Raw genomic sequence first — 8838 nt, 5'->3', positions numbered from 1 at the left:
TCGGGCGGAGCACGATCTTGATATCTTCACGTGGTAACTGCGGCTGCCGCGCAGGGCGACGCGGGATTGTCGGCGAGCCCTCCGAAACGACGGGAGGGGGCCTAGTAACGATTTCCGTTAGAAGACAAATGCTTGACACAAACTTAGGTAGTACATCCATGCACCTATATTGAGCGTCCCTAGGATTTATTTTTTCACTTGCCCGACGTAGGCAAACAATTTCAACAGGAGAGCTATTTAGGCCTGCTCAAATCTATCCGTCGTGCCAAAAATCCTCGTCTCAAAAAAAAATCTCCCACCTCCCCTCGCGGGAACCCCTGTGTAGATGCGACGCTTAGGGGTTCACGTTGCAGCGTTGGACAGCGGAGGAACGGCGCTGGAACGATGGAGCGGAGCGGCGCAGGCACCGCGTTGAATAGCGCGCATAACGGTGAGGGGACGCGCCGGCGCCAGTGCGTCTGCCGCGGCTATGACGCAACACAATCCAACGCAATCCACTTTAATTCAATCCAATCCAAATCCAATCCAATCCAATCCAAGCCATTCGAATCCAATCCAATGCCCCTCGCGAGAGGGTGTTCGCTATCGGAGAGGAGAGGGGGTGAGCGGCGGAGAGCGCAGCTAACGCGGCGAGGAGAATGGGGGAGAGGCGGACGCCGACAACAACGCCGACGCCGGATGCAGGGACAAGGCGAGTGAATGAGATGGAGTCTCACCTAAAAACCGGTTGTTTGGGAGGTCCCGGCCATCGAAACGGGGAAACCGGCAATGGAACCACTGGGCCCCCATAAAAGCCCGAGGGTACGGGTTAGGAGCGGGGGGCAACAACCATGTGTGCAGACCATGGTAAAAGAAAAAAAAACGCTTTCCCCGTTCGGAATTGAGCCTGGATTCCTCACGTCATAAAACCGGTGCCTATCCGATTGACCTATCATAGCATTACGGGCGCATATCATTGCCTTTGGGTTCGGAGCTCGAGCGGTGGCTTTTATTTGGCGGCCGATTCTACCGTGGGCTAACGCGGCCCACTTTGTAGGTTACGAAAATTCGGCGGACCAAAGAATTCGGACCTGCCAGTCATGAAGAATTTTAGCGTCAAATTCCGAAATAAGTGCGAGGAGCTGAAATATGGGGAGGAAACTTCGCTCCTTGCTAAACAACTTCAAAGAAGGCATAGGTCAGCTCAACGGGCCATGGAACGAATTATGATTGGAGTAACAATAAACTACAAAAAACAAGCTTCCTCGATCAGACAACGAACTAGAGGGGATGATATCATAGTTCAAAGAAATCAAGAGGAATGAACTTTTGCTGGCCACATAATTGGGAGAAATAACAATCGGTGGACCACTTGGGTGGCAGAGTGGATGCTATGAGACGTGTCTTGAAAAAGAGGAAGTCAAAAACTCTATGGAGGGTCGAAGTGAGAAAATTCGGAGGCAAATAATAGACTCGAACAGCTTGTGACAGGAGCGGTAGTAGGCGGATAATAGAGTTCGTCTTGGAGAAGGCCTAGTGGGCTGCTGCCAATGATTGCAATGCAAGAGCCGGGTCTCCGAAGAAGGGAGATTGGCCGTAAGCTCTGCTGTTCCTTGAGCGTTGCACCAGTAGTGCAGGTTCTGCCATTTTGTTGCCATTTTGTGCGGGCTTACTGGGTTTTCACCGTAAGTAAAAAGCTATAGCTAAGCCAATATTAAGTCAAGTCGAAATGGGTCTCAGGCGTCATGCAAACGAGCTGCGTGGATGCAGAACTGTTAAGAGGTTGCTTGGTTGGCAGAACATTGTAACAAAAAGTTTTGTTACAATTTGCCAGGTGCGAAACTGGATTGCGCATGGATGCAGTTTTACAAAGTGCCTCTTGGTTTTGTAGCGCTGCAAAGAAGCGAACTAGCGTTTAAACTAATTGTCAGAATCCAGGTGTACGCTGGTCAACGCTCTCTAAATTATAACATGAAAGCGAAGCTTTAAAGCTTAAAAGTGATCATATTAAGAGTTCACGACTTTATTAGAAAACGCCGAGAAGAACCATTATAAAGGGCCGCCTTAATGGCTGCAAGAATCGATCTACGCACGTATTAATCAACGCTCGCGGGAATGAACCTAAAAATAAACAGCCCGTCAACTTGTTATCTTTATTGTCCGCTTTGATAATCCAGTCATGATCAAACAGGTAATAGTAGTCCAATTAGGTGCGCTGTGGCATGACGACTACTGCACACACGTCAAGGGTATGCACCGATGAGGAGTGGTGTGCGCGAAGCTTGTCATTCGAGAACTGAAAGAGAATAGATGGAACGTTAAAAGGCGCTTGCAAAAACAGGTCAAGCACGAAAAATCCTGTCCCTAAAGGGACCTTGCAACACTGTTTGAGCAGTTCAAGTAAACTTGAGCGACGTTTAGCTTGCCCTGCAGGAATACCTGAGCTAAATATAACACGTGCACCTGAAGCGGTCAGCGCGAATCGCTCTGAAAGACGCGGAAGAACCAACCGCGCTCACTTCAGGTCTCCTCATTATGGCATGGCCTATACGACGACATTGAGGCCTGGCTGTCCATTGGCTGTCACTGGTGAACTTCGCGGCTCATTTTTCGCATTTCTTGTGACAACCCACCGTCCTCGGAGCTGTGTACGAACCTTTTCTACGCCTGAACCTGTACGCACAGTTTTAAAGTTTGATTTGTGTTTAGAGTGCGCGCGGAGTACGAGTGATGAGCTGAATACTTTCCTTTCAACCAGAACAATCGACAACAAACGTATATTGTTTCAAAAACAGCCTACCAGCCTGAGTGCGCGCTTGCGAGCAGGCAGCCGTGCCTGCTTTTTCGTGACACCAGACCTGAAATACACCGCTTCACGTTGCGGAGAAGAGGAGAAAGCTCACCGGCCTATGATATATCGAAGGCCGCGGAAGAGAACGCTGGGAGCCGCCCCCATCTGCGGGAGAGAGAACGCAGCTTTCGCCGCTTTGTCCGCGGTCGAGTTGAGAGGGAACGATTATGGGCGATTTCTCAGCGGGCGTATTTTCCTTGATATCGAACGGATTATCATAATTCTTGCGGGGGGAGATTGCTGGGACAATAAACTTTGCCCCAAAATACATTCCTAGTAGTCGATGATGAGTGCTGCAGGGCTCCTTTAACCTTCCGATGCTAGAAATGTACAGGGCCAGTAAATAGAAAGAAATGCGTGCTATTTTCTCTATGACACAAATGGCGCACATTATCGTTGTCGCATACACTGCGTAGCTTTCGTTTGCGGAGAAGCTAGTACGCACCTTCTGTGCAGAAAAGCCAGAAACGGCACGTGCGAAAACACGTGTCACACGGGAGCGTGCAGCTATAGTGGAGACTTACCGCAGCGGCATTTGCAGGTTATAGCCTCGGTACTGCAGTTAAGCCTCTGGTACGTGGGGCAAGATGTATGGAGCAGACTGGTGCACGGGTCTTCTTGCCACACTGAAACGTAAATAGGCATTACCAGTGATAGTTGGGATGGGCAAAATTTGGCAATAAGAAAAAGTCTCTCAAAAGATATTAGCAGTCGGCGGTGGCTTTTGCTGCACGCACAGAGAGAAAATGAGCCCATTCATACATACAAAGAAATGCGAAAACACCTCAGATGATTTGTGAGTGCGTTTTGCGAAACTAATAAGAGCCCATATAAGCAAACCTTATCCAAACTACAACCACAGGGCCTGCCACAGTTCACCACGGCGTATTTCCACGGGCGAGTTAGGAGGCCTGCGTAGAACTTTTATTCGGTTGTTCTTGGGAGGATGCTGTTCAGTTAATAGGTTTCTGAGTTTGTCCCTAGTGTACAACTTTCGCTGAAATTAGTACTGTTAATTATACACACACTGCGATTGACCTGTTCACATTCAGGAAAGCAATGGAGACAACTATTGAAGAAGTGTAAAGGAGCCTCTAAAGCAAGAATAATTGGAAAGGTACTGTGGCCACCACCAAAGATGATAACATCGCCGGAGATATGTTAAAAAATGCCACCCAAATTTTCGTGATAGGCTTGTACAATAATAAAATAAAAATTAGACTACAAAAGTAAACAAAAGTCGGTAACAAGTAATTACAACCAACGTTTCAGCGAAGGAATGGGTTGACTGAAACTTGAGTATGCATAACAAAATCCCGGGCCATCTCCACTAACGTGAAAAGTGGGGAGGGGAGAGTCATTCAGTTAATAGGTGTATTCAAAGATTGGAAGTCTCTCTGTTGCCAAATGGCACGCGCTGCCCCGGAGAAGCACCAGTGGAAAAGCAGCTGCGCGCTTGCGGATGCAGAGGCGGCCTTGCTTGCGTTGAACCAAGCAATTAAATGAGCGCCAGACGGTCCTTAGGTTGTCTTCATCTTACATGCAGCAGCTTGCGCTTTAGAGCAAGGCGTTGGAAAACAAGTTTTCGGGTGTTTTAGTACCTTGACTACATGAGACGACAAGAGACGCCGACAGCCCGAGCCCCAAAGGCGCCTCGCCCCAAAAACCAGCCACCTGGGTTTTTCAGTGCCGGCAGCACCGTGATAGGTTTGGTGTTGACTTGGACGCCGTCTATGTGAAGCAGATTTCTTCACTGACTTCTCAAGGGTGGTAGCAGTGCTCGACATAGCAATCAAATCGCTAAGACCCCAAGAAAGCCTTTTAAAGGGGAGATTGAAAGGCAACCCCATTCAGTTGTCCATGTGAGAGCGTTGTTCTAGTGATGGCGAAACGGTTTGGATTATTACGCTAATTTTGTGCAGGACAGAAGCAATATATAAACTTTAAGCAAAGTTTGCATGTCTCGCGCCAGCCCGGCGGTTGTGAGCACAGCAGCCACAAAATACTCGATAAACAACACCCTGCTCATTTTGCATGCCTCATTCTAAGGCATAAATAAACAATCTTTTGCAGGGAATAATGCTGTCAAAGGCCGGAAAGGCGTCTATCCTAAATGGTCCCTCAAGCAGCGTCGAATGCCATAGGTGTGTGGGGTTGCGAATATTTCGTCGACGCAAGATATCGGCATCAGATAGGAAACAAACCTCCCAAACAACGGCATCGTATACCGAACGACGCATTACAAATACGTAGAGGGAATGTTTTACAGTACAGGTCAATGAAGCTGTAGCACTGTAGCAGTGTGTCAAAGTAGATGGAGGAGCCATCTTACCGCACGAACACTTGCAACTTTCAGTGCCCACGAAACAGGCAACCTTTGCCCCGTCAAAGCAGGGGCTCAGAAGGCGGCACTCAGGGTCTTCTGCGGGAGGACGAAAAGTAAATATTAGGTTTTGCAACACATACCTGAGATCTCGAGTGAAAAACGACACAAACTTGACAATCAACATGCATTTATGGCTGCGTAGTTTCAGCGGTGTTTCAAGTTTCAAGAATTTTATTACTAACAAGAATTCGACGCTAAAGAGCTTGCGGAAATGCCAGCGGTGATGATTTTTTGTTCAGAAACGTGTCGGCTGTCACTACATTCGGTGAGGTGGTATCATGACATGTCATACGAGCTTCAATGTATAACCTAATAACTCTAATAGCATTGAAACAGCTATAAAACTCTAACATCGAAGAGTAAAGAGGAGGCGACGCGATAGACGTTAATCCCAAAAGCTCGCCTTGATAATTTCTTTACTTGTTTGGACGCCTCATTTAGTGCTACAGTCGCAACAAAGTCCTGAAAGTTGCGTAACATCTCTTCTAGTGATTGAAATCTCTGTCCAAGCTGTTTCTATATGAAAACAGGGAAATGTTCTGGTAAAGTTGCCGCACATATCAAATATCTACTATGAAAAGCAAGTTATACCACAAACACTCATAGGAATAATTTATGTGCCGCAAGGGAAGTAATTAGGATCTTTTGATTCAATAACTAGCCAGCATAACCGGGACTGTACGCTCTAGTGTAAGATTTTAGGGTGTTTAAGCACGACTTCTATCAATTAGTGCGCTAAAGCTGAGCAAGTCATGTTTGCTTTTCGTGGGTTTGCAAAGGCAGTAGAGGTAATTTGTTGCGTTCAAACATGAAATGAGGCATGAAATTACCATCTCAATCGTTTGGACAGAGACTGCTTCCTTAGCCGAGATTAGGGTCTCAACACTTTCTATTTAACAAGCGATAAAGTCCGCACATCACTGTCTAAAAGTTATGTTAGAAATTGCTCGTGAAAACAGCCTACAAAGCGAGCAAATACTGGCGCCTAATTCTACCTCATTATTTCAGACATATGGGTTTTTAAGATTATTGTGGGGCCATGGCCTTAAACATGAAATGTCGTTTCTCAATATTTGAAATTGCCTGATAAGTGCGCCTACAGAGGGTACAATACATTTACTTATTGAAATGTCGGGCAAAATGAGAATGCTATGCTTCTCGAGAGATTGCAGACTCAGCGTAGAAATATGCCCTGTGCGTGCAGGGCAGTCGGTATCTAGGCGTCGTGGTCTTTAATAGCGCAATTTCTAAGGCCTTTGCCATCCCAGTACAGAAATGGCCCCGACCTCAATGTAATTCATCCATCAAAGAACCATGGAACTCGCCTGCAAGCACAGCTACCGCCAAGCTGACGAGCAAGACCCAGGCGGCAAAAAACCTCATCGTAGAGCTGCTGAAAGAAAAGAAAACGATAGTTGCTACTAACCATTTTTTTTGTCGATTGAATGATAGTGCTCTGAAGGCCCAATTTTTTTCAAACTACGTTAATGGAAACTTCAACCTCGCACCAAGCTTTGGAAGTGCGGCACATTTTGCACACATATCGGCAGAACTTTTCAATGCAAGTGCACCAGTTGCGCAACTGTTCCGGGACTGCGACTTCCCTTGTTACTAAAGGCGGCTGTTACTCTTAGCCAACCTAAACACCAATACTGTGGCGTATCTATATCTCCGTGTACTCAACCTCCCCGGCTAACATAGAGGCAAAAGGTTGCTTCACCACGAAGGCTGTTCTAAACTACTTAAAGTGCTACCACGGCCAATACGCGCCCTTTCAACGAAAAAATCTCTAATAAGTGCGCAGTTGATCTGACTTTTTCTGACACACTGAACTGCGTTAAAAAGAGGGGCGAAGAATTTTTAGAGAAAAGCAATTGCAGAAAGAAGAGAGTTGCGCTTTTCCGAGCATTAACGAAATCACAGCCGCCAAACGCTTGGTGTGGAAGTAGTTCTTAGAAAAAATTAAGGAATCAGCAATTTCAATTTCATTCATCATGGAAATGGTGAGACGGGAGGTAAAGAGCGCGGGTAATGGTAGCGGGTGAGAAGATAGAGCGTTCCGTGCAATAATCGGCAGAAGACTATCGCCCTTCTACGGCGTTTGCAATGAAGCAAGCAGATACGCACCCAGTTTTGTTTTGCGTGTGTTTCTTGCCTGCATCCAAACACGAACCGAGCTTTCGCGAATATAACATCAGTCATAATGTTCCGAAATGCAAAACCTTAGCCCCTTAACCATTACCGTAGACACCCATACTGTCTGAAATAAAAGCGATGCTGATGGTTCCAGCAGCCGGGATTTTTTTGCGCTCTGGCCACTGAGTTCTCGGCTAAAGATCATAATTACAGGTGTGGATGCTGAAAGACCCATACAATCTCGTTACAATTCACTCCCGCAAAAAGAAAGTGGGCCGTATAGCCAGTGCTAATTGGGATGGAGTACGGTACCTGATGCAGACGAGATGCCAGTACAGCAGCTAAAGCAACGGGTTCTGGAGCAATGAATGCGAAGGAAATAGAAATTTCCGTTTTAAGGCCCTTTGGAATCTTCTTTCTGGCTTTGAAAACAGATAATGATAGCGAATCTTTAGAGTTCAACCGCTCCGGCACTTAAGTTTATCCTATCAGAGCGCTGTAAAGGAAACCAGATAAAAGTGAGGGCGAAAACAGATCAGCACAGTTTATCTATTGGAGCTCGAAGTCTAGGGCACACGAGTGCGGCCTATCAGTGCACAGTAACGGGAGCCAGAAGTTTTTCACGAACACGCCGACATGCTTTGTGAAACCACGCGCAAAGTGCCGGGTATGGCAAGGCAGCCTTGGTAATATGCTAAGCCACATGTTTGCATGTTCAGCATGATGGTGTTACCATATATACAGCATCGTTGTAGCCGAATCAAGCACTTTTTTATCTCGCGTGAAGAGACTCCACGTGGCCCTTGCTGTGACCCATCTCGTGCACGCCGTCAGAGATTAGTGTGAATCATTTCGCCGCGTCCGGTGGCTCATTAGCAAGCAGCCAGCTTACCATCGATAAGCACGCAGAAGTGCCTAGGCATCCCCGTTTTTATCTCCCACTGGTGATTGGCGATTCGACCATTGTCTGTTTTTTTTTCGGAACGGCAGCTGGTACCTTAAATGTAATTCGTAACCAGGCCAACGCTATTGATAAAATCACCTCGAGAAATTTTCGCATGACATTTTGCTATGCGGGTGGCGGCATTCTTTATGTATGTGCATCACCTCGAAAATTGTAATGTTTCCGCATTCGCATATTCCACACATTCGTCGTATGTGTTCAGAGTTTTTCTTTTGGGCTGGAAGCGAGAATAATCCTGCAGTTCTTGCGAGATTGGGGCGCACGGGCAACATCCCTGGTGTTCCTTAGTAGAGCCAAGCTTTTTATGCATCACCTACGGTGACCGTGACGTCAAAAGATCCACTGCAAGAAGGCAAACTTCACGCGATGGCTTTCAAAAAACAATGGCGATGATACGTAAGCGTACGCCAGCTTTGAACTGAATATGTTGACTACAATTGTCCTTTATTTTTAAGGTTAAAGCTCGTTTATGTGAGAAAGCATGTTGATGTCCGGTCATAAAAATAGGCGCCAGTGTGAAGG

The 8838-nt window shown here is 46.7% G+C and overlaps 1 long non-coding RNA gene across 1 annotated transcript; it reads right to left on the bottom strand.

The window, feature by feature from the left end:
• Positions 1-2122: 2122 nt before the first annotated feature.
• On the bottom strand, positions 2123-7784 carry LOC144149780 (uncharacterized). Its single transcript, XR_013318363.1, has 5 exons — positions 7665-7784; positions 6542-6609; positions 5163-5252; positions 3355-3456; positions 2123-2275 (listed from the first exon to the last, which is right to left on the bottom strand). It is a non-coding gene; the product is annotated as an uncharacterized LOC144149780 (long non-coding RNA).
• Positions 7785-8838: the final 1054 nt, after the last annotated feature.

Source organism: Haemaphysalis longicornis, unplaced genomic scaffold, assembly GCF_048455015.1.
Source record: "Haemaphysalis longicornis isolate Haplotype H1 unplaced genomic scaffold, Haemaphysalis longicornis Haplotype H1 scaffold_8, whole genome shotgun sequence".
In the NCBI taxonomy this organism is placed as follows: Eukaryota; Metazoa; Arthropoda; class Arachnida; order Ixodida; family Ixodidae; genus Haemaphysalis; species Haemaphysalis longicornis.
Note: the sequence above shows the minus strand (reverse complement) of the source record. Positions and strands in the feature narration are given on the sequence as shown.